The sequence below is a fragment of the Mesocricetus auratus genome, unplaced genomic scaffold, assembly GCF_017639785.1.
Source record: "Mesocricetus auratus isolate SY011 unplaced genomic scaffold, BCM_Maur_2.0 Super-Scaffold_100010, whole genome shotgun sequence".
Classification (NCBI taxonomy): domain Eukaryota; kingdom Metazoa; phylum Chordata; class Mammalia; order Rodentia; family Cricetidae; genus Mesocricetus; species Mesocricetus auratus.
Genome location: NW_024429194.1, coordinates 76551240 through 76578005, shown reverse-complemented (window position 1 = coordinate 76578005; position 26766 = coordinate 76551240). Strand labels below are relative to the sequence as shown.

At 44.5% G+C, this 26766-nt stretch overlaps 2 pseudogenes; both read right to left on the bottom strand.

Annotated features, from left to right (window-relative positions):
- Nucleotides 1-2705: 2705 nt before the first annotated feature.
- Nucleotides 2706-4366, bottom strand: LOC101825812 (annotated as a pseudogene).
- Nucleotides 4367-21066: 16700 nt separating this feature from the next.
- LOC101829861 lies at nucleotides 21067-21422 on the bottom strand (annotated as a pseudogene).
- Nucleotides 21423-26766: the final 5344 nt, after the last annotated feature.

Below are 26766 nucleotides of genomic sequence, written 5' to 3'. Positions count from 1 at the left end.
CAGGGTGATAGTGCATCTCTCATTGTTGGATAGGCACCCAAAGTCTATTTGTATACCCGGGATAAATACTGATCTACTACCCAAGGCCCAATAGATTACCTAGGCCTCCTCACTGACACCCACGTTCATGGGGTCTTGATCGGTCCCATGCTGGAATCCCAGCCATCAGTCTGGGATTCAAGAGCTAACCCTTGTCAGGTCAGCTGTTTCTGGGGGTTAAACCAGCCCAGTCTTAACCCCTTTGCTCATCAGTCCTCCCTCTCTGTCACTGGATTCCTTGAGTTCAGCTCAGTGTTTAGCTGTGGGAGTCTGCCTCTGCTTCCATCAGCCATTGAATGAAGGTTCTGTTTCCCAGACTCTCTGGTCATGGGATTGTGGGCTGGCACTCCCCAGATCTATGTCTAAAATCCATATATGAGAGAGTACATGCCATGTTTCTCTTTTTGTGACTGGGTTACCTCATTCAGGATGGTTTCTTCTAGTGCCATCCATTTGCCTGCAAATTTCAGGATTCCGTTTTTTTTTTTTCTGCTGAATAGTACTCCATTGTGTAAGTGTACCACATTTTCTCTATCCACTCTTCGGTTGAGGGGCATCTAGGTTGCTTCCAAGTTCTGGCTATTACAAATAATGCTGCTATAAGCATAGTGGAATAGAGGAGTCTAAAATGGCTGAGAGGCACTTGAGAAAGTGCTCAACATCCTTAGCCATCCGGGGAAATGCAAATCAAAACAACTCTGAGATACCATCTTACTCCTGTCAGAATGGCTAAAATCAAAACAACAATGACAATTTATGCTGGAGAGGATGTGGTGAAAGGGGAACACTCCTCCACTGCTGGTGGGAGTGCCAACTCGTACAGCCACTTTGGAAATCAGTATGGAGATTCCTTAGAAAAACGGGGATAAACCTACCACAAGACCCAGGAACTCCACTCTTAGGCATATATCCAAAAGATTCACTTTTTTTTTTTTTTTTGGTTTTTCAAGACAGGGTTTCTCTGTATTGTTTTGGAGGCTGTCCTGGAACTTACTCTGTAGACCAGGCTGGCCTCAAACTCACAGAGATCCACCTGCCTCTGCCTCCCGAGTGCTGGGATTAAAGGCATGTGCCACCAACACCTGGCTAAAGATCTTTTTTTTCCCATATCTTTAGTTACCATTATTGCACCAGTACATCATATGCTTTATATACATATATATTTAACTTCATTTTCAATTTTCAGCAATTCGAATACATAATATATTATCATCTTAAGAATACAAAGAACATAAAACGGAGGAAGATTGAGAAAATAGGTTTCCCAATAGTTAGCCACTATATTTTCTATATTTTCCTCCTAGTGTTTTCATTGGAACCTTAAACATCCTGCCATGGTTCTACAAGAAGAGAGCTGCTTGGAAAGGGGAGGCAATGGGGAAAAAATGGACCCAAAGTTTGAAACAGCTAAGAAAAATATCCAAGAGAAATAATGTATTTGAAATTAAATATAAGGACCATCTTCAGGCAGAATGTACATACCCAAACAGGTGCTCACAGAAGAATGTAAATCCTCCCAATCACTCCTCAAATTGCCCAACAAACAAAGTGGATAGTACCCAGACCTGAACAGAGCTCTCTTCACAGCATTGTAAAAGCAATGGCAGGCAGAGGGAAGGAAAAGTGATGTCACAGTAACTTGCTTTAAGATATCCTAGCTGGGTATCAAAGCCTGTCGCAGGTAAAGCTGCGATTTAGCCTCGTTCACACTGACAATTCTATAAGATCAGCTTTCCATGGAACAGCTAAATGGACTACAAGAAATGCTTATGAAAAGGACCCAGACCAGGCCGCAAGGCATGTGGGTACCGCACGAGAGCTAAGTGCTTCCACTGCTCTGCTCTACACAGCAAGTTAAAACTCCTACGTTCAGGTCAAACCCCAGTGAGTAAAATTAATGTCATGCTTCAAATGCAGCAAAAAACACTTCTGTAGACTACAACTTAGAAAGCACAGCCCCTTGATCCTCCTTCATCTCAGAAATATCCACTGTCAAGGATGCTGCACTATTGGACAAGTAGACAACAGTGGGGTGCCACCGACACAACCTTTCACCAAAGGAACAGACATGTAAACACACAAGGTGACGGTGCTGCGGCTCCCTGGATGCTCACTGAGTGGGATAAGCCTGAAGGAGGCCTTACAGGAGAGACCTGGGATACGGCTCTTTCTGCAAACCTACCCCCATGGAAATCCTACCTTTGTAAGTACTGAGGCCAGCCTGCTCACTTTTAGTCTTGGGTTGGTGGAAAGACAGTTCCAAGGTATTTGTCCCCTGAAATTGCTGACTAGCGAATCACAAAGAGATACACAGGAGTCATGAGATGATTCTGAGACAAGTTCAAGAATTTACAAATGTCCGAGGTCACTCAAACTCTAAAAGTTGGCCTTCTGAACTCTGCACAGTCGGCCAGTGTGATAATCTCTGCTACTCCCCTGCCTTGGTTGTAACAGGAAACAACAGGTGGTCTCCTGGTGTACAGCAGGTAACACAGAGGTAACAAAGTAATCCAGCCTGAAAGCAACAGAGAAGCTACAGAAAAGATTGTCCACTGATTTTAGTTCTGGGAAATGAAGCGGTCCCGTCCCTCAACTCCCTCATAGAATGGTACGCTCAGGGTCATTTTTATTCTTCAAGTGCATCCTTCACATCATGCCAATGACACTTAAAACTGGACCCAGTTGGATGGCTGTGGTGCCTGGCTCAGAACAGAGCTGCATGCAGTGCTGAAGTCTCCCCACAAGTCACTGCTTGCAGAAACTGGAGCTGGTGCTGCAGTCGCAACAGGAGCAGAGGAATCCAGATTTAAAAGGATACCTCCATGGTTAGATTTTGGAATAGGCAGTGGGGGGGGGGGGGGGAATAGCAGCAACTTTGTCTCCAGGTGGAGGTGGGAGTAAACTCAGCCCCCCCAACCCGGTTCCTGTGGCCCTGGGCTTAGAAGCACCTCCTTTCTTGGTTGTAATGTTCCCAATACTTAACTTGATGGTCTATCCTTCCTTGAAGCCTAAATGCAACTTGGGACAATTGTCCACTTCCTGAGATTCTTTGGAAATATCAGTTTCCCACTTCACCCACTTGAAGTGGTCTTTCTTGCAAGGGAATGTTAAAGTTGAAGGTGTCCCCCCCCATCTGCGAAGCCTATGCCAATAAACACACTATGCCTGGTACCATCCTGGATCCTGATCACAAAATAGCGGCTGGAGTCTGTCACAGTCTCCACAGCAACACCAGGGTACTCTACTGGTGCCTGAGCAAAGAGCTCCCCTGAAACTTTATCTTCCAGTTTGAAGTAGGCGATCTTCACTTTTGAAGTGATTCTGAGGCGGCCAGTCCAATCAGGCTGGTCTAACTTCCAAGCAGATGCCCTGTAGCCGAGGTTCGAGGCCCGCAGCAGAATCCAGTAGACGCTGACGTCAGGCTTCACACACAGATCTTTTTCTAATTTACTTTGATTTCCTTCTTTGACCCAGGGTTATTTAAAGTTGTGTTGTGTCATTTCCAAGTACCTGGAGGTTTTCCCAAAATTGTTCAACTTTCGCTTAGTCCTTTGTTTGTGTCTTGGATTGTTTGTATTCCATTGTAACTGAAGAATGTGTTTGATTTGTGACTGTTTAAAATGATGAAGACTTGTTTTATGCCCATACTACAGTAGGCTGTGGTTGTAAGTACTCCACATTTACTTGGAAGGAATGAACATCTTGCTAATGCTGGGTGGCTATTCTATAAATGCTCTCCATGTCCTAACTAGGCTCTGCCTCTTTGTGCCATCAACTACGTGAGAAGCAGGGCCCTAAGTCTTTGTCTACAGTCCTAAGTGTCCCCATTTTTTCTTGCAGTTCTTCCCACGGTTACTTTAATACTTATTTACTTTTATGTGTACAGGTGTTGTCTGAATTTATGGCTGTGTACATGTACATGCTTTGTGCCCAGGGAGTCCAGAAGATGGCATCAGATGTCCTGGAACTAGAATTATAGACGGTTGTGAGCTGCTGCCATGTAGGTGCTGGTACTCAAACCTGGGTGTAAGTAGAGATCTCATATACTCGAAGCACTGGCCACGCCCATTTGGGCGTGGTCACAGGTACATGGGGGAAGGCAGAAAGAAAGGTCAAGGTAGGAGGGGCACTCTCTCTCTTGGGGTTCCCAGACCAGCAGAGTGTTTCTTATGTGACTACTCTCTCTCTCTAATAAAGTATCACATGACTTCCCTTCCCTGAATACTTGGTGTGAATACTTGGTGTGACTTGATATCCCTCATCACGTGGGTCCTCTGGAAGAGCAGCCAGTGCTCTTAACCGCTGAGCCATCTCTCCACCCACCCATTGTTACTCTAATGAAAGCATCATTCTTAAATGAATTAACCCCTCCACCATCATGAGATAACCTTCTTCATCCACACACAATCTTTACTTGGAAATGTGTCTCTGATACTGATGTAAACACCCAAGTTCACATTGATTAGTGTTAGGATATATCTTTTCCCATCCTCTTAAGGTCCCTGCCTCCTTTAAAATGTGTTTCTTGGGGCTGGAGAGATGACTCAGTGGTTAAGAACACTAGCTGCTCTTCCAGAGGTCCTGAGTTCAATTCCCAGCACCCACATAGTAGACCACAATCATCAATAATGAGATCTGATGCCTTCTTCTGTCATGTAGACATACATGCAGATAGAACCCACATACATTTTTAAAAATATATACAAATAATTTAAATGTGTTTCTTGTAAGAAGCACTTAGTCAGTCTTCCTTTACATATAACCTGGTAGTCTCTGCCTTTTGTATTGAGATGAGGTCTCACTGTTTAACCCAGACTAGTCTCAAACCCCCAATTCTCTTGCCTCGACTTCCCAAGCACTGGGATTATAGGTGTATACTAACACACCCTGTAATCCATGCCTTTTGAGTTATAATTGCCATGTTGGAGTGTAAGCGTATCCACCCATTTGTCCCATGCGTACTTTTCCATTCCTTTGTCTTCATTCATATCAATATAATACTTTTGTTATTTTATTTTACCTCAAGGATCAACTTGTTAGCTACAAGTTTCATTAGCTTAGGGTTGCTTTATCAGAACATTCAGGTGGATGTTCTACATCCAAGCAAAACTCCAGTCAGCATCCCACAATGTCACACCAGTTCACGCATTATATAAAATGTCGGGACAGTCACCGTCCATCAACCCCACCTGTCTTCTGCTATCACACGTTATACGGGTTACAATGCCCCTACCATATAGTAACTACTTTTTCCACAGTTAGAGATGTTGCTAAATAACAAGCATTTCCAGCTTATCCACGTTGTTGCCTTGTCTGGCATGTTTGGGGTGGCTCGACCAATCCTTGCCTGGAGCCTCGTTTTCCCTCTGTTGTGGGACTTGTCTAACACTCGGTACGGAGCACACTCCTCTGAGAAACACCCCTGCGGTTTGGATGAGTGTCCCCAGGCTTCACATCTGAAGTTTAACTCCTCCTGTGAGGTATGAGGAAGGTAGAAATTTAATCTGACTTAGGTGTTTAGAGGTTGATCCCTTGGGAAGTGATTAGTAGACAAAGTCACCAAGGTGGAACCCCGGGATTGAATCCAGGTGCTTTAAAAGAATGGGGGGAACAGGTCCTGCCCCATGATGCCTTGAACTCTCTTGGGACTCTGACAAAAGAAAAATCAGCACCACTTTCAGTTCTGAGACAGCGAGCAAGAACCATGAGCTAAATACATGTCTTTCTATTATATCCCACTCTACGGTATATTATTGGTGACAGAAAACAAACTAAGATATATGCTTTTGGCTTTTGCATGCCTGGAAGCTTGCATTTTGCCTTCAGTTTTCAAAGATGTTTCCACAGATGGTGTGCTAGATTGGCAATATTTCCTTCTTGCAACATTTGAAGGTGTGAAAAGTCTACTGTCATTTTTGTCTGTGTTCCTGTTTGCTTTTAATTCTTTTGTGCTAGTTTGCTGCATTTGCTTATAATATGTGGGCGTGATTTTCACCACAAACTGAAATTGAGCTTCTTAGAAATTTAGGTTTATTGTAATCATCAAATTTGATGGGACAGAAGTGGGCATTGTTTCTTAAAAACTGAAAATACCAAATACTAGCAAAAAAGTCTGATTCATTGTTGTTGGGGATGCAAAATAAAACCCTGAATTAGTAAAAGAGATCAGCAGGTTTTATGGACTCAAACCTTCACCTATCATGTCATCTATTAACTCAAGAAAAATGAAATTGTATGCCCCATACAATAGCTTATAAATGGATATAAACATTTTGTTTACAACAGCCAAAAACCAGAAATAGCCTAATTCCTGAGCTAGCTCAGTGGGTGGATATATTACAGTACAGCTAGAATACTCCTCATTGGTAAAAGAGAATGTCAGATATGATGGCACACACTGGAACCTAGTATGGGAGGTAGAGGTACAGGGATCAGAAGTCCAAGGTAATCCTCAGCTACATAGATAGTTCAAAGCCAGCCTAAGCTACATGAGACCATGCCCCTGAAATAAATTAATTTAATTAAATAAAAAGTAAAAGTAGGGTCACTAAACTGGCTCAGTGGGCAAAGTGTTTGCTATTCAAGCATGAAGACAAGAGTTCAGCTCCTCGGCATCCAGATAAAAGCCAGTGCTGTGGTGACAGATAGTCCCTGGTGTCCACTAGCAAGCTTGTCTAGCCAAATAGATTAACTCTAGGTTAACTGAGAGACCCTCAAATAAGATGGATAAAAGGTAGAAAGTTATTGAAGAAGACATCCAACATTGACTCTGACCTTTACACATACTTACACATGTACATAGCACACACACACACACACACAGGATCCTCTGATTCCACTCTATATGACCTTCTAGAAAAGGCAAGACCACAAGAGCAGTTACAGGGCTGTCAGACCTGGGGCCTAAAGAGATGATAAACTTCCCAGGCAGTGTGTGGTATGTACAAATGTGTGTTTGGTTGCAGTGAGTGTGTCTCTACTCTAGATGCATTCTACTCTAGGCTTTACTTCCAACAGTCTGACCTTAAAAGAATCTTCAGGTCACATGAGAGCCTGGATGTCACCCATTCCAACCCAGCATAAGTAAAAGGCTGAACAAGCTGAAACAACAAGGACTCTTCTAGATGTGTAAGAGAAATGAGGTCTCAAGGGAAAAAATATATGACCCCAAAATAAAAGCAACCAGGAGTTGAACCCAGAATAACACAGGCTGAGGCAAGGAGCTGGGAGCAGAAACCTGCCCACGAACCAGGGCCAGGGAGGGACCAGAACCAGAACCAAGGACAGGCCCCAAACTGCAGGTGGCAAGTCTTCAGTGTGTCTTCATTCAGCCCCTACTTGCCAATCAAGCCCTCTCCAGGCCTGGCTGGTGCTAAGCCCTGAGGGACTCAGATTTCCGGGGTTCACAGTCCATGTTTCAGGGCTCCTTTCCAAAGCCATTCTTATCTTTCAGTGTAAAGCTGTTTTTGGTGACCAAGAAGCCTGGGGCTCTGTCCAAACAGCATTTCCTGGAGTATCTTTCACACAGCACTAGAGCTTTTTTATTTCAAATTAGCTTCTAACACAGGCTACCAGAATGGATAGGAAGACACAATCCATCCTTCTGCTGCATACAAGAAACATACCTCAACTTCAAAGACAGACATTACCTTACAGTAAAGGGTCGGGATAAGATTTTCCAATCAAATAAACCCAAGAAACAAGCTGGTGTAGCAATCCTAATATGTAGCAAATTAGACTTCAAACTAAAATCAGTCAAAAGAGATGAAGGAGGACATTTCATATTCATCAGAGGAAAAATCCATCAGGAAGAAGTCTCAATTCTGAACATCTATACCCCATATACAAAGGTACCCACATTCGTAAAAGAACATTACTAAAACTCAAATCACACATAAGACCTCACACAGTTATAATGGGAGACTTCAACACCCAACTCTCACCACTAGACAGGACCACCAGACAGAAACTTAACAAAAAACAAGGGAACCAAAAGGAGTTATGACTCAACTGGGTTTAACAAATATCTATAGAACATTCCATCCAAACACAAAAGAATATACCTTCTTCTCAGTGCCACAGGGAACCTTCTCTAAAATCAGCCACATACTCGGCAACATAGCAAATCTCAACAGGTACAAAAAAATTGGAATAATCCCTTGTATCTTATCAGACTACCATGCTTTAAAGTTAGAATTCAACAACACAAATTGCAGAAACCCTACAAACCCATGGAAATTGAACAACGCACAATTGTACCATTCCTGGATCAAAGGAGAAATAAAGAAATTAAAGACTTCCTACAATTCAATGAAAATGAAGACACAACATACCCAAACTTATAGGACACTTTGAAAGCAGTACTAAGAGGAAAGTTCTTAGCACTAAGTGCCCACATGAAGAAACTGGAGAATAGTTATACTAGAGAACTAACAGAACACCTGAAAGCTCTAGAACAAAAAAAAAAAAAAAACCTCACCCTGGAGGAGTAGATGCCAAGAAATAATAACCAAGGGCTGAAACCAATAAAGTCAAAACAAAGAAAACAATACAAAAAAATCAATGCAACAAAGAGTTGGTTCTTCGAAAAAAATCAACAAGATAGACAAACCTTTATCCAACCTAACCAAAAGGCAGAGAAAGAACATGCAAATTAACAAAATCAGAAATGAAAATGGGGACATAACAATGGACACTGAAGAAATCCAAAGAATCTTCAGGTCATATTTTGACAACCTGTACTCCACAAAATTTGAAAATTTAAAGGAAACGGACAATTTTCTGGATAGATATCATGTACCAAAATTAAATCAAGAACAGATAAGCAATTTAAACAGACCTATAACCCCTAATGAAATAGAAGCAGTCATCAAAAGTCTCCCAACCAAAAAAAAAAAAAGCCTAGGGCCAGATGGTTTCAGTGCAGAATTCTACCAGAAATTCAAAGAAGAGCTAATACCAATAGTCCTCAAATTGTTCCACACAACAGAAGCAGAAGGATCATTGCCAAACTCTTTTAACGAGGCTACAATTACCTTGGTACCCAAACCACACAAAGACACAACTAAGAAAGAGAATTACAGACCAATATCCCTCATGAATATTGATGCAAAATTACTCAGTAAAATACTGGCAAATCAAATCAAGAACACATCAGAGAAATCATCCACCATAATCAAGTAGGCTTCAATCCAGGGATGCAGGGATGGTTCAACATACGAAAACTTATCAATGTAATCATATAAACAAACTGCAAAAGAACCACATGATCATCTCACTAGATTCTGAGAAAGCCTTTGACAAAATTCAACAACCCTTCATGGTAAACGTCATGGAGAGATCAGGGATAACAGGAACATATCTGAACATAAAAAAAGCAATATAGCCGGGCGGTGGTGGCGCACGCCTTTAATCCCAGCACTCGGGAGGCAGAGGCAGGCGGATCTCTGTGAGTTCGAGGCCAGGCTGGACCGACAGCCTCCAAAACAATACAGAGAAACCCTGTCTCGAAAAAACCAAAAAAAAAAAAAAGCAATATACAGTAAACCAACAGCCAATATCACACTAAATGTAGAGAAATTCAATGGGATTCCTCTAAAATCAGGAACAAGACAAGGCTGTCCACTCTCTCCATATCTCTTCAATATTGTACAGGCTATAGCATAAGACAGCAAAGTGAGATCAAGAGGATACAAATTGGAAAGGAAGAAGTCAAACTTTGACTATTTACAGATTATATGATAGTTTACATAAGTTATCCAAAAACTTCTACCAGGGAACTCCTAAAGCTGATAAACACCTTCAGCAAAGTGGCAGGATGCAAAATTAGCTTAAAAAATCAGTAGCCCTACTATATACAGACTATAAATGGGCTGAGAAAGAAATCAGGGAAACATCACCCTTTACAATAGCCACAAACTATATAAAATACCTTGGGGTAACTCTAACAAAAAAAAGTGAAAGACCTGTATAGCAAGAACTTTGAGTCTTTAAAGAAAGAAATTAAAGACGATACCAGAAAAATATAAAGATCTCCTATGCTCTTGGATAGGTAAGATCAACATAGTAAAAATGGCAATCTTGCCAAAAAAATCTACAGATTCAATGCAATCCCAATCAAAATACCAGCACAATTCTTCACAGACCTTGAAAGAACAATAATCAATATGGAAAAACAAAAGACCCAGGATAGCCAAAACAACCCTGTACAATAAAGGAACTTCCAGAGGCATAATCATCCCTGACTTCAAGCTCTATTACAAAGCTATAGTCTTGAAAATAGCTTGGTAGACCAATGGAATCGAATTGAAACCCCTGATATTAACCCACACACCTACAAACATCTGATCTTTGACAAAGAAGCTAAAATTATACAATAGAAAAAAGAAAGCATCTTCAACAAATGGTGCTGACATAACTGGATGCGGACATGTAGAAGACTGCAGATAGATCCATATCTGTCACCATGAACAAAACTTAAGTCCAAGTGGATCAAAAACTTCAACATAAATCCAGCCACACTGAACTTCTTAGAAGAAAAGGTGGGAAGTACCCTTGAAAGAATTGGTACAGGAGACTGCTTCCTGAACATAACACCAGTAGCACAGATACTGAGATCAACAGTTAACAAATGGGACCTCCTGAAACTAAGAAGCTTCTGTAAGGCAAAGGACACAGTCAACAAGACAAAAAGGCAACCCACAGAGTGGGAAAAGATATTTACCAACCCCACATCTCACAGAGGGCTGATCTCCAAAATTTATAAAGAACTCAAGAAGCTAGTCTCCAAAACACTAAATAATCCAATTAAAAAGTGGGGTACAGAACCAAATAGAGAATTCTCAATAGAGGAATCTAAAATGGCTTATAAACATGTAAAGTGCTCAACATCCTTAGTCATCAGGGGGATGCAAATCAAAACAACTCTGAGATATCATCTTACTCCTGTCAGAATGACTAAAATCAAAAACACCAATGACAGTTTATGCTGGAGAGGATGTGGAGAAAGGGGAGCACTCCTCCACTGCTGGTGGGAGTACCAACTCATACAGCCACTTTGGATATCAGTATGGAGATTCCTCAGGAAAATGGGAATCAGTCTACTACAAGATACAGCAATTCGACTCTTAGGCATATACTCAAAAGATGCACATTCATACAACAAGGATGTCTGTTCCACTATGTTCATAGCAGCATTATTTGTAATAGCCAGAACCTGGAAGCAACCTAGATGCCCCTCAACTGAAGAATGGATAGAGAAAATGTGGTACATTTACACAATGGAATACTACTCAGCAGGGGAGGGGGGAAAGGGAGACGGGGGGGGGGGCACGGGACAATGGGATCTTGAAATTCACAGGCAAATGGATGCAACTAGAAGAAAACATCCTAAGTGAGGTAACCCTGGAACAGAAAAACAATCATGGTATGTACTCACTCACATATGGATTTTAGACATAGAGCAAAGGATTACCAGCCTACAACCCACACCTCCAGAGAAGCTAGGAAACAAGGAGGACCCTAAGAGAGACATACATGGTCCCCTGGGGGAAAGGGAAAAGGGAAAAGATCTCCTGAGCAAATTGGGAGCATGGGGGGAGGAGAGAGGGAGCTAGAAGAAAGAAAAGGGGAGAAGAGGAGGGAGAGGAGGACATAAGAGAGCCGGAGGTTGAGTAGGGGAAAGAATAGAGGAGAGCAAGATAGGAGATGCCATAATAGAAGGAGCCATTATAGGTTTAAAGAGAAATCTGGCACAAATGAAATGTCCAGAGAACTACAAGGATGACACCAACTAACAATCCAAGCAATAGTGAAGAGGCTACCTTAAATGTCCTTCCCGTATGATGAGATTGATAACTACCTTATATGCCATCCTAGAGCCTTCATCCAGTAGCTGATGGAAGCAGAAACAGACACCCACAGCTACACACTGAAATGAATTCCTAGAACCCAGTTACAGAGAGGGAGGAGTGATGAGCAAAGGGGCCAAAACCAGGCTGGTGAAACCCACAGAAACAGCTGACCTGAACAAGGGGGAGCTCATGGACCCCAGACTGAAAGCTGGGAAATCATCACAGGACTGATCCTCCAGACCCCCTGAACCTAGGTGTCAGTGAGGAGGCCTCGGCAATCTATGGGGCCTCTGGTAGTAGATCAGTATTTATCCCTAGCATACAAATGGACTTTGGGAGCCCATTCCACATAGAGGGATACTCTCTCAGTCTAGACACTTGGGGGAGGGCCTAGGCACTGCTCCAAATGATGTGGCAGACTTTGAAGAACCTCTATGGAAAGCCTCACCCTTCCTTAGGGAGCAGAAAGGGGATGGGATAGAGGGTTAGTGGGGGGGGGCAGGGGAGGAGTGGAGGGAGAGGGAACTGGGCTTGACATGCAAAACAAGCTTGTTTCTAATTTAAATAAAATATAGAAATAAACTTTTTTTTAAAAAGTTAATTTCTAGGACATGACCTCTTGAGAGTTGAAATGGTCTTCTGTATCCCAGATCACTCATGAAAGGAAAGAAGGGAGCGGAGCGAAGGAGGGAGGGAGGAAGGGAGGGAGGGAGGAAGGGAGAGAGAGAGGGAGGGAGGGAGAGTGGGTGGACCTAACTTGGGCCCCTATGATTATCTTATGTGTGAGAACTACCTTCTCATCTAGATTTCAAGCCTTTACAGGTGAGGATGGTTCCCCAAACTTAGTTCATAACATCCAGTGAACAAATGGACCCATTGATCCGTAGTGTGTAGGTGGGTGTATGGAGGGTTGGCGGGTGGGTAAAGGAACGGATGGAAGCGTAGGTAGACAGAGAGATGGATGGGTGGATAGAGGAATGCCCGAATGGATGGAGACATAAGCAAATGGCTACAAGGATGGATAATGGAGGGAAGGGTAGATGGGTAGATGGATGAGGGGGTAGATATACGTAAACGGGACGGGGAAGGTGTGTGGATGGAGGGATGGATAGATTTCACAGCCTCCCGTCACCAGAAGACCCGGGCTCTGATGGATCGTGAAGCTCCTGACAAGCTGCTCACTCACCTAAACACTCAACCCCTGGCATCCTCAGCTTCCTGAGTCACAGCTACCACTGCCCACTCATCACAAGCAGGTGCCAGCAGAGCAGAAAGCCACTTAGGCGCCTGCCCTTGCACAGACAGGGGAACCCCAGGGAGTGGTCTCCCCAGAGGAACAACAGACACAAATCTCATGCTATGGTTTCTCTGTGATGCACAGAAAAGAAACCTTCACTCAGGGCAGGAAGGAGATGAAACCCCTGAGGCTGCCTGGAGGAGGTGCCCTGAACTGACTCTTCAGAAAAAAAAAAAGAAAACATCTACTTGTTCATCATTGACCAAGATGGTCACTGTAGGTTTTTGTAGATACTCAAATTAGGGGAGTTATGTTCTGTTCCTCGCTTACTCAGAATTTTTAGCAGAATGAGAATTGGGTTTTGTCAAATTCTTTTTTTTTAATTGGCATGATCTTTGCCATTTTCTTCTTTTGCCAAGTGATTCGATTGCTTGCATAACTGATCTTTGAGTATTGAACCATCCTTCCATACCTAGGAGAAATCCTACCCGGTCATGATAAGTAAATTCTTTATAGGATTCTTGGACTCTATTCCTAAGTGTTTTGTGGGAGGATTTTTTAGTAAGGGATTACTTATTGGTTCGATTTGCTCTTTGACAATCTTATACATGTATATGATGTATTCTGATTGTGTTTAAAGAGAGATATGGCCTCCCCCTCCTCTTTCTCTTTTTCTTGTTTTAATTGTGAAAGAATAACTTTAATCAATAAAAAATCATATGAAAATAAAATGAGTAAATACATTGCAACAAACATTTTACAGAACAATCTTGGGTCTGTATAGATAGGAAGAGGTCTAAAATAGCCTCTCTCAAGATTGTCCAAAAATGCCTCCCCTACAAAAAATACACTAATATAGTAATGATTAAGAGAGAATAATAGCTTAAGAGGCAGAATACCAAGAAGCTTTTTATTCCCTTGCTCAGGAGAAAGTTCATAGCTACAAACAAAAAGCTTGTTGCATTTAACCATAAAGAAACCAAACAAACAGCAGAGGCAGCCAGAGCTCTGTGAGTTCAAGGCCAACCTGGTCCACAGAGTAAGTTCCAGAACAGGCTCCAAAAGCTACACAGAAAAATCCTATCTCAAAAAAAAAAAAAAAGAAGAAGAAAGAAGAAAGAAATCAAACATGTTTAAGACATATGATAATTACCTCAATCTGATTACTACATTGTATTACATGAATTTACACAAATGTTATATAATTAAATTTTTAAAGAATTTATTTATTTATTATTGATTGAGACAGGATCTCATTATATAGCCATGACTGGCCTGGAACTCTCTTTGTAGCCTAGGCTTGTCTCAAATGCATGGATAACCCCGTCTCTGTGAGTTGGTAATAGCACACACCACCCCATCACCCCGCCCTCAGGCTCACATATTTGGATGCTTAGTCACTTGAGAGTGAACTATTTAAAAGGATTAGAAGGATTAGTAAGTAGAGCCTTGTTGGAGTAGGTGTGGCCTTGTTGAAGGAAGTGTGTCTCCGGAGGTGAGCTTTGAGATTTCAAAAGCCCATACCAGGTCAGTTTCTCTGTTTTTCTCTGTCTCCTCTCTCAGACTCCCTTCTCCCTTCTCTCTCTTTCTGTCTGTCTGTCTCTGTCTCTCTGTCTCTTTTTCCTTCCCTCTCTCCCTCCCTCTCTCCCTCCCTCCCTTTCTCTGTGAATCTGGATGTAGCTCTCAGCTACTGCTCCAGAGCCATGCTCCCATGACAATGGACTGATTAAAAGAATTGCCTTAGTCATGATGTCTCTTCATAGCAATAGAGCAGGGACTAAACCTCTCTGCCTCTTGAATGCTGAGTGCTGAAATTAAAGACATAGGGACCATATGCAGCCAAGAAATAATTTTGTTCCCTTAAATCTTTTTTTCCTTTCTTCTCTTTGCTTTTTTGTTGTTGCTTTTATGTTTTATTGGCTTGTTTTACTTTTGAGGTGAGATCTGATTCTGTAGCCTAGGATGAAATCACTCTGTAGCTCAGGTTGGCTTTAAACTCACACAACTTTCCTGCCTCAGCCTCCTAAGTGCTGTAATTACAGGTGTGAATCACCACACACAGTTCCATGTGTTTTGTTTTGGCTTTCTTGTTTTTGTTTGTTTGATTTTTGGTTTGGGGGTTGTTTTTTGTTTTAGTTTGTTTTTTGTTTTTGCTTTTTTGTTGTTGTTGTTGTTGTTTTGCCTCTGTCTGGTTTAGGTGTTTAGAGTTCTTCTTTCCTCAAGATGACTTATGAGGTGCCTCTTCCAGATTTTTGCTTTGGTTTGGTTTGGTTGTCTTATTTTTCTGGAATGGGCTATAGAGAACAGGCATGATTGGTAGTCATTCAGTATCTTTCACCAACGAGGCCATCTGGCCTGTGCATCCTGTTTTGAAGGCAAATGTTGACTGACTTGATCTCTTTCATACGTGCAGGCATATTTGTTGGTCTGCTTCTGGTGTGATGGTTTGTCCCATGCACATAGGTTGTCCAAGGCAGTCAGTGGGCTGCCGCCTTGCTACCTTGCCAGTGTTTCCAAGATCTGTACTGGTGGTCCCTCCTAGCTCTACTAACCTGGGTTTCTCCTTTTTCTTAGTTGGTCTAGCTAGAGGTTTATCAGTCTTATTGAACCTTTCTAATCCTACTGATTGCAGTTCTGTCTTTTGTTGTTGCTTAACACTTTTTGCTTGTTTTAAATATTGCTTTTCTAGAGCCCCAGGTGAGAGCTTGAGTGATTTTAGAATTTTCTTCTTTCCAGCATGTGTACCAAATACTATAAATTTCCATTAAGTACTACTTTCAAGTTTAGATAAATTGTATTATATTATATTCATTTTGTTCAAAATATTCTTTTAATTTCTCCTAATTTTTTGACCCATTTGTTGCTTAGTCTCCAAGTATTTTGGAATGATTGTTGAGGTATCAAATGCTAGTTTTTAACAATGCTGTGGTATGAGATCACTTGTGATTTTGGGTGTTCTTAATGTGTAAGGTGTGTTTTCGGGTTCAAGAAGTGGTCTACTGTGGTAAATATTCCCTGGGAGTTTGAGAAGAATACACATCTGCTACTGGGTGAAGCAAACCACAGAGCTGTTCTGTGGCTAGGCATACACACATGTGGGCCATCCCAGAAGGCAGGGTTGGTGAGGGTGGAAAATGGTATCTTAAACCTTGAAGGGACAGGTAAGTCAAGTCGGTCTTTCCCATCCCAAAGCCACACTTGGAGCCTATGTGGAAGCTCTCAGACCACTGAGCAGCAGCATTCAGCTGAAGGATGGCCCCATCCTGGGGGTCGTACTGCACTACTCCTGGATGTTGTGAGACCCTCTTGACCCCCACTGTAATATGGGATGAAAGTGAAGGTACACACATTCTTGCTGGGGTCCCTCTTGCCTGTGCCTAGAGAACAAAGTACTGAAAATGCGCATGTTAGGAACCTGCAGGTGGCCTTGTGGACCTGAGACCTGCCTCAGGACTACAGCCAGGGACAAGAACACCCTTGATCCCACCACCTAAAGGAACAACAGATACAAGCCACATGTTGAGTTAGGCATGGTTTCCCCCAAAAGATCCTTCATGTGCCAAACCAATGGCAGGGCCTCTGTTTCCGATTTATTTCTGTTGCTCTGCTATAGAGAGGGAAAGACTGGATTGCCTCCCACTTTCGGGTCACAGTCCTTTACTAAAGGAAGTCAAGGCAGGAATTCAATCCGCAACCTGAAGCCAAGCCTGTTTTCTGTTCTACACAGTACCACCTCTCACTAGAGAATTCACTCCCAGCCACAGAAACACAACAGAAACCATGGAGGAGCTCTGCTTGTTGCCTGGCTTTTACAGGCCCAAGATCAGCTAGCTTCCAGCACCACCAGCCCAAGGATTATTGTTGCCCGTAGTAGTCAATTAACAATCAAGACAATCGCACACAGTCATGGCCACAGGCCAAGCTGATCTAGGAAAACCCTCAATTGGGGATCTTCCCTCAGGTGATTTCTAAGTTGTAGCAAGTTAACAATTAAAGAAGGCTAAGACAAGCCCCCAACCACATTGCATCCAGACCCCTGTCCCTGGAGGTAATAGGTATAGTGGTGGTGTCTGTAGCCACTGTTACCAGACTCTTTTGGACCCCTGTGACAGTTGGAGGGTTTTGTCTAAGTTTAAAACTAGTGTAACTGAAGGTCATAGGGAGGCACCCACACTACCAAAAGCCACAGATTTCTAGCACTCCTCATAGAAGGAAAAAGGGACAGAAACAGGCAAGACCATCTCTACAAGGAGAAAGGGCAGAGGCCAGGACACAGAAGCATCCTTCAATCCAGGCACATACCTATGGGCTCCAGCCCCTGGCTCTTACAGTGGCCTGTCAGAGACAATCAGTATAAATGTGACAACTGGCGCCATCCATAACATGATTTAATTAAGAGATAATAACAGTGATGTTGAGAGCAGTGGTGTTGGGATAATGGCTCTGGGAGCCCAGAGGAGCACATGGTAAACTCCAGCCTTGGGTACCAATGCATCATCCTGCACATTGTTTTGAGAGAATTACAGTATCTTTCAAATGTCTTCAGACTTTTATTCTCTTTGCACGGTCTCTGAGTTTTCTCTGGCCCCACTGCTGATTAGTTCCAGCTAAATCTGCCTTTTCTCATAAAAGAAAAGATCATGCATTTTATTTTCAATTAACTTGAAGAACTCTATTAGGAGAAAAGTCTAAATGTACCTCATCATTCACAAACCAATTTTTCCCTCTTTCTCCTCACTCCTCCTCTTCATCTTCCTCCTTCTTCCCTTTCTCCTCCTCTGTTGGGGCCCATAAAGATGGCTCCACTTCATCTTGACTTAAGGTCAAAGTTCAAAACTGTCCTTACTCTTCCAAAGTTAAAATCATTAAGACCTAAAGGTCTAAGACATGGCTACTGTAGGATGTTTTAGTCTTGGTAGTGGATGTTTTATCTAAATAACAACAGACTTGGTCTGAGGTGAAGTCACTCTTGACCCTCAAGGCCAGATAACAAGAAACTGAGTCTAAGGTGTGGTTACCAAATGCTTGGAGAATTAAGGGGAGAAAGTCTGTTTGTTCCTTATACATGATAAAGAAGTCTTTTGCCATGATCCCCTTTTGGTTGGGGTACTTGAGGATGTTGAAGAATAAACTCAGGGCATCCAGTGTTTACTGGATTGTCCTCCTGACTCTATTCTGTGTCTGTCTCTTAGCGTCTTAGCCTCCTGCCTTTTCTCAATCCACACTCCCCCTCTCAGGCACAAACACAGGTTAATACAGACTGATGCCACAAAGATAGCTACAACACTCGTCTCAGTGGTGGGGGTCAAAGTGCACTCTGGGGAAGCATTCTACCTCTGGATTCCACCCCTAGCTTGGGGTGATGGGTAGCCCAAGGTAGGCATAGCGTCCTGATAACTGGGGCACCCAAAGGGATCTGTTCAGGTTGGGGCTGGTGTACCCCAACCCAGGTGAGCCAGTGCATGCAGACTCTTCCACCACTTCTAACCTAGGTGCTGCATGCCTGATGTTCAGAGGCCTCTCTGTGCAGCTCACTGGTCTTGGCAGAAAGTGGTAGTGGGGTTCAGCTAACCTCATAGATCTACCTAGTTATGGCAGAGTTCCAGCCTAAGGCAGCTTCCAAAGACTGCAAGGACCTTACCCACAAGGTCTAGCCTACACCTGCCTCTTGGTCCCAGCAGGGCTGAGAGACCTCCAGAATCCTGCAACAGATGGTTAACACCATCTGTTGCGTCTGTCAAGTCAATGACCTGGCCTGGTGCTGTCGGGACAGTCTCCCAAGACCCTGATGCTACTACAGTTGCTCCTAGGGGAAGAGTAGGTTTCTACCATTGAATGAATAATAACCTTTTCTAACTGCTTTTCCTCATCATAAATTTGTTTTTCCCCTCAGGCCCAGCTGTGCAGCACTCCAGTAGTAAAAGGGGAGGAGTGAAGGCCTCTGCCAAGTTCCTCAGAGGCCAGAATGCACCTTGTGGGAAAGAGACTACCCGGGCTCTGGATCAGCGATTGAGTCTGACCAGCATCATTTGCCCACTGAGACTCACTGCTCTTAGTGTCAGGCCAGGTGGGGCAAACACACCCCAGCACTTCCTCCTCAGAGTGCAATGTTTGCTTCAATCCCAGGCCGCTGACCCTGCTGTGCAGGGCTCCCCCAGTCCTCTGTCACCTGTGCCCTATTGAGGGCCTCAAGTTGTGGATAGAGCCCCACCAAGGGGTACAAAGCAATTCCCAGTGAGCTAATGTTCACACCCATCTAATTGCATATTGAAGACATAAATTTTGTCGTGTGTCTGCTGCCTTGATAAAGCTTACAGGACCCAAAGGGAGACAGCAGGCTGGGCCTGAAGAGCCTGGTGATGCCTTCCTACTGACCCAGCCCAGCTTCTTTCCCAGAGCCCTGTGGTAGGCAACCCTAAACCCTGCCTAAGGCCTGTCCCTCTAGGGGCCTATCATCAACTCTGCCAGAAGAGGGTCAGAGCCCTTTCTTTCCCTCCCACCTGGAGGCTGGATCCCCAGGGCAGCTGAGCATTCTAGTAAATGCTTAGATTTGTCCAAATAGAGGCTCAAACCCTGGCTCCTGGCATATCTTCCCTGAGGCTACTGCCTTGAGGGGGCCATAGCTCAAGGAGGAAGCATGGCCTGAGTCTTCATTGTTGAGGCCTAGGCAAGGGCTCCTCAGAGCATCCACTGAGGTCTTTCGCAAAGTCAGCAGTGGCCAAGAGCAGAAGAGTCCCCCAAAGAACCACAAACACCCACAAAGGAAAAACTGGGGACTACCAAGGAGCTTCAGGGAGATGGAGCTGCCCTTTGCAGAAACTGGGGAACAACCAGTTCTCTCAGGCTCTCAGTGCTGCCCGGCTTTTCTATCAGCCCAATAGCTGTGGAGCAAGGATGGGCTCAGCCAGGACTTTCCACTATCCTGCACTTGGCCTGCCCACTTAGTGAGACTTTCTACTTAGTATATCTAATTCTATCGCTCCAAAAGCCTGTTGTGAGCCAGCTGAGGTGGAACACACCTTTAACCCCAGCATTTGGAAGGCAGAGAGAGGTGGATTCTGGCTAGCCAAGGCTGCATAGTAAGACCCTGTCTCAAACAAAACAGAACAATGTTGTGGGCCAAAAGCTCTCCAAGCTGTTGGTAGACTTCTGGTCAACATTTGACAAACACTTATATTTGGGTTTTTGGTGACTTGTTCTTTTTTTTTTTTTCTTTTTACAAAATAAACATTGCACCAGAAGTGGTGGCACAGGCCTTTAACCCTAGCACTCTGAAAGCAGAAGCTGACAGATCTGTGAGTTCCAGGCCAGCCTGGTCTACACAGTGAGTTCCAGGACAGCCAGGGCTACACAGAGAAACCCTGTCTTGAAAATAACAACAAAAACATACACTGCATGAATTACGACACTTCAACATATATCCTGTTCTTGAAACAGTATTGTGACATGCAGAAAATCTAGTCACATGTCCAAATGCTTATTTCATGTGCAATAAAGTAAAACATTTTAAATTTATTATTATTTTTTGAGAATACAACTACAGAACATTTCTTTATTTTTCACTAAGACTTTCCCAGAGGACATAACTAACCTTGTCACCACCCCTACCCCCATAAAGGGTTAGTGCACTCACTGCTATAGAGCAGATACAGACAGTTTCAAGGACTGGAACCAACCTTAAATGACAAAAAAAAAAAAAAAACACTTTCTGAGTTATCATAAAAATGTTTAAGTAAAAAAAGAAAGAAAAGGAGCAAAGGAGTTTGGAACAAATGGTGGTTTCTGAATGAAAAGATCATTCACGTTTCATGTCATTCATTCAATCTCAGCTCTAGTAACAAAATGGAAACAGGATTACTATCATACAAAATGATCACTACAGCACGTTGTGTGCACCTGTTCCAAGCCTACCCCCAGCCCCTGATGCTTCCAACTCGATTACTTCCCAGCCTGTTGGGCCTGTCGACGAAGTAGCACGTAGATCTGATCTTTGATCCAGTCTTTGTTATAAGGCTGGTACATCTGTGTATCAGCTCGGGACACAAGACAGCTGAGATCTGCCAGATCGTCAATAAAATCAAACAACTGACTGATATCGTGTGTGATAGAGGGCTGCTGGGATTCATTCTCTTCAGGTGTCCTTCATACATTTCACAAACACCTTCCATGCACTCATTCACAGACTCATAGTCAGCGTAAGTTCTGCCTTCTGGCCTCTTGGTAGGCTGTACCAGCAAAAAGGTGTGAGACATCGCGCCGAACGCTTTGCTGCAGCTGCCGCTAACACCGCCACCGCCGCCAATTTATTATTTTGTAAGTATTTGTCTGGATGTGTACACATGTACCACCCATGCGCTTAGCGCCTACAGAGGCCAAAAGAGGCTGTCGGATCCCCTAGAACTAGATGGTTCTAAGCTACCATGCAGGTGCTGGGAATTGAACCTGGGTCCTCGAGGAGCCAGTGCTATTAACTACTGCATCATCTCTCCAGCCCAATTAAAATAATTTTCTAAAGAAAGGTATGGTAGTGCACCCCGTTAGTAGCAGTACATGGGAGGCAGGCAGATCTCTGCAAGTTCTAGGCCAACCTGGTCTACATAGCAAGTTCCAGGCCATCCAGGGCTATATAGTAAGAACCTGTCTTAAAAAGAAAAAAGGGGCAGGACATATGACTTAGCCATTAGGAGCGCATACTGTTCTTTCAGGGAACCTTGTCACATCTGTCCTCACAGTACCTGGTTTCCTGGGGAGCCACTTGGAGAGTTCCCGAATGCTCAGCTAGGGACCATTCATCAAGGTCCTTCCACACTGACACATCCACCTGGGCTTGGTAGGGACTGTGTCTACCTAAGGACTTTCACCTACAGCCCCCTGGGATGGCTCTCCCATGAGTTATGATGCTAACTCCCAACACAAAGGAAGATAGGCTCACTGGCATCGAGGAGAGATATAGGATAACCACCAGCCAGGACGAGTGAGCAGGTCAGACAGGACAAGATGAGCTCAGGAGCCAGGTCCAGCAAGTTTCCACAGGAGGCCTTTGAAGGGGGACCATCCTTGAAGACCACAGCTAAGTGGGGAGCACACCTAGGACACGGTAAGTGCTAGTCCCACAATGAAGAAAGGTCAACCCGGCCCTGAGCCGGTACAGGAACCAAAACAGCTGTACCCAGAGGGATTCCGAAAGCCAGAACAAGAGATGCCTCAGGATGGGGGGGGGGAGCGGTGTTCCCTTAGAGAGGGGCCAAGTGTAGAAAGGGATCATGGGATGGGGCCAACCCTGAGAATGGCACCCAAGCACAGATAGGAAGCTAAGTTCCCAGAATTTTCTGGCCTAAGCATGTCCCTAGAGTAGAACAGAAAGGTGTAGGCATGGTAGGCCCTCCCAGAGGCCTGACAGAGGGTCCTTGCTCTAGCTTCCCAAGCCCCAGGTGCTGTCTAGAAGAGACTTTCATGTCCTCTCCCAGCATGATCTATCCTACCCACACTGCCATCTCCTTGAAGCTGGGGAGAAGTCACACACAGGGGAAATGATCAGGCAGGCTACAGAGCCAGCCAGGCACAGGGGTGCTGGTGACATGGGGCAGCCAGAGACCATGTGGCAAGCAAGGATGCAAGCCACAAAGGAGCCCTGCCCCTTCGCTGGACCTCCACAGCAACACTCAACTGTAGGCGTTTGCCCCAGCCTCACATCCAGCCCCGCGAGGGGGCCATGCAACAAAGCACAAGAACTCAGAAATGAGAGGCAAGCCAATCCCCCACTGTTCTCACCTGAAACTGGGAAGAGACCACTGACTTCTAGCTCTTTAGGCATGACTAAACAAAATAAAGATGGCTGCTGTAGTTTCAATGGTAGTCAGCTGGTGCCACTGACAGGAGGGGTCTGGCAGGTACCTGCCTGCACCCTGTTTTCTCATTAGACTTTGACCTGGAGGACATCCCCACAGCATCTTCGGAGTTTCGCTTTGCACATCTGGGTTATAAGTCTGTGAGAGCCTCCTGGGTACTTGGGCAGATGTGAGATGAGGCTATATGGCTCCCTGAGGCCAAGTTCTACTTAAATAGCCACTGGGTTCTCATGCAGGTCAAGCTTGGATGGTGTGCCGGGCGTTGGTGGTGCACACCTTTAATCCCAGCACTCGGGAGGCAGAGGCAGGTGGATCTCTGTGAGTTCGAGGCCAGCCTGGTCCACCGAGTGAGTTCCAGGACAGCCTCCAAAACAATACAGAGAAACCCTGTCTCGAAAAATCAAAAAAAAAAAAAAAGTTTGGATGGTATAAGGTTGGGGGCAGGGGGGGACGCACAGAGCAGTCAACCACAAGTGAGCTTAGCACTGCTGGGGCTCACCTCACCCCATCTCCTGCCAATACTGTTGCTTCCCCAGCAGCTCTGTTGGACAGGCTCAGCCAAGGCACTCAGCAGGGGACATAGCCAGGGCTCAGCCACACTAGACAGAGCTCAGGTAGCTCTAGGGAAAGCCTGGAGCAACGTTTATGGCATGCAGCTGTTACAAAGCTGCTGCGCTCTTTCCTGGTAGTTACATGTGGCGAGACGTTCTTGGCCTCAGGGGTGGCATTCCACTGTAAGGACAGGTGTGTAGACTGAATGACAACATGGCAGAAGACTGCCTTCCTTTTGTCCCTGAGATACCACAGACCAAGGGTCTAGTTGGCAGCTCATTCCTGCCCATCAGGCTGCATACCCAACCTAACCGTGGTGACATGTGACCCCCTTGGGGCCAGCTCTCAGAATACCATGAAGCAATTTCCTCGAATCCTCTGTGGTAGGACAGTGACCATCTTACTCCGTGTACCTCCTCTGTTGTCTCTTACCAGAACCTACAAATTAAATGGCCTCTTCTCCACGGGCTTTGCTCGCCCCCCTTGCTGTGATTCGGGCAGAGCGCTCTGCAGCGATGATGTCGACATTTAGTGTAACGTGGTAGAGCCCTTAGCCCAGTGCAGCCTTGGCCCTGGGCCGGGCAGGGCTTCATCTGTGGCAGTCTTCATTCTCACTGTCCCAGGGTTCCTCACCCCTAGGCCCAGATCCCTAGACTGAGTGTCCCACCACCTCCTATTCCCACATGAGGGTCCCCTGGCCAACAGTCTGCAGGGAGGAGAGTAGCTGGGTTGACCAAGTCATAAGCTGCTATTTCAGAGCTTCAGAAAATGGCAGGATCTGAGAACTGAGTGTTTGCTAAGAAGCCTTGGTGGGTGCCTTGTCAGCTTTCTAGAAGCCCCACTGACCAGCACAGAGGAGGGAAAGTCCCCAGAGCCACACAGAGTCAAAACCCTATTACACCATAGGCTACACCTATGGTAATGCTAACTAAAAACAACTTAAAACAAAACTGAACTGGGTTACAGGTTACTGGCCTCCAATTATTTGCCGTTGTCCCTCCTGCCACGAGATACCCACAAAGCCAGTTTTTTGTTTTGTTTTCCTTGTTTTTGAACCCTTTGACATTTACCAGGTGTAAAGAAAAACAACTGTGGATTTAAGGTGTAAATCCTTCTATCGCATAACAAATGTTCAGGCTCACGAGGAAGTTCTGTATTACTACCACAGCCATAGGCCTCACTCACTGCCTTATGGCTCTGCCATGTCCAGTGTGGTCCAAAATGGCTGCTCCAGATCATCTGTCACATACACGTCCCAGTCACCAACCGATTTTGTTTATAGTCACTCAAAAAAAAAAAGTATGCTTTGCTTTCTTTTTTCCAGTTTGTTTTTACAATATATTTTTTTTCAAGACAGGGTTTCTCTGTGTAGCGCTGGCTGTCCTGGAACTTGCTGTGTAGACCAAGCTGGCCTTGAACTCACAATGATCTGCCTGCCTCTGCCTCCCAAGTGCTGGGATTAAAGGCATGTGCCACCACCACCCCACTTTTTACCACAATTTTTAAAGTTACTTTTACTATTCTATATGAGTGTTTTCCCTTTATATATGTATGTGTATTATATGGTGCCTGATACTGTGGAGAGCAGAAGAGGGTGTTGGCAGGTTTGTGAGTTGCCATGTGGTAACTGGGAATCAAACCCAGGTCCTCTATAAGAATAATTGTTCTTAACCACTGAACCACCTCTCCAGGCCCCCTTTTACTGTGATTTTTAAAACAAAGTAGAAACCTAGGCTTTTTGTTTGTTGTTTTTAATGTATATGAGCTGAGCTGTGTGGACTTCATGTCTCATGGATGGTCTACTTTACATCTTTCCAAAATAAAACTGTCTTTCAAGTTACAGTGAGTGAGCTTAGCTTCACTATGGAATTCACACATAAACAACATCTTAGCTTGATGTCTTGGGTGGGCAAGGAAGTGCCAAGTGTCATGATCTCATTTTTAAGAATCAAGTGCATGAAGGAGAACGAGGAAGAGACCTGCATCCTTCAAGAGGAGGTGCTCGTGTGGACCAGCTTCATTTCTTTACATGGCATTAACCAAGAGAAGCTGTGGTGGTTTGAAAGACAATGGTCCCCCAAGGAAGAGGCACTATTAGGTGTGGCCTTGTTGGAGGAAGTGTGTCCTCCAACAGGCTTTGAGGCTTCCTACGCCCAAGATAATGCCCAATGTGTCACTTGGCTTCCTGTTGCCTGAGTCAAAATGTAGCTTACATGGCTGCCATGCTCCCCATCCTGATGATAACTGAATCTCTGAAACCGTAAGGGAGCCCCCTCAAATGTTTTTATTTGTAAGAGCTGCTGTGTCGTAGGGTCTCTTCACAGCAATAAAATCCCAAACCAAGACAGAAGCCCAAACAACTCATTTCAAAACCAGCATGGGAACTAGATCTGGCCCAGGGCCTGCCTGGACTGCTCTCAGTCCTAGTGGAACTTCTCTTTGCAGTGGGCAGTCATCCATGGAGGAACACACTAACCAGCTGATCAAAGCACCAAGAGATTGAGTGCTCAGCCCTAGATAGGAGCACACACCCTCACAGCCCAAGACTCAGGGAACATCATGGGAGAAATGAGGAAAACAATGTAAGAGCTACATGATGAAGCTGAGTGTTGCCAGAAGCTATCTTCTGGACATGAGGAATCACTCACTCACACACTCACACTCACTCACTCACACACACACTCACACACACACTCACTCACACTCACTCACTCACACACTCACTCACTCAATGGACCCACAGCAGCCAGCTGTGGCTAACAAAAACAAGCACAAGACTGAATCAGCAAAATCCCAGTATAGATGAGGCTGATGATTCCCAGGCCCCACGCCTTACTGAAGAGTTGTTGGCAGTTAACATCTGCTGGAGGAGGAAGACTTGGTTTTTTTTTTTAGGGTGTTCCCATTGGTAAGGTGTCCAAGCTCTATGGATGGCCCCCATATCCATGCACATCTGGACAGCATTAATTGGAATTAGTGAGCTAACAAAAAAAAATATGAAGTTGTGAGAGGGACACGGGCCTGTTTGGGGGATATGGTAAGAGAGGGGGGAGATGAGGGTGGGCATGCATGATCACAGTTCGTTATATGCACATGGAATTCAAGATTTCTTTAAAAATCTTACTTCGAAAACATTTTTTTAAAAAGAAGCTCAAGCCTCAGTCGCAGAAATGAGACTGTGGGTATGACAGGACAGTGGGGCCCTCCTGAGACAAAACACACTCCCCAGCACCATACA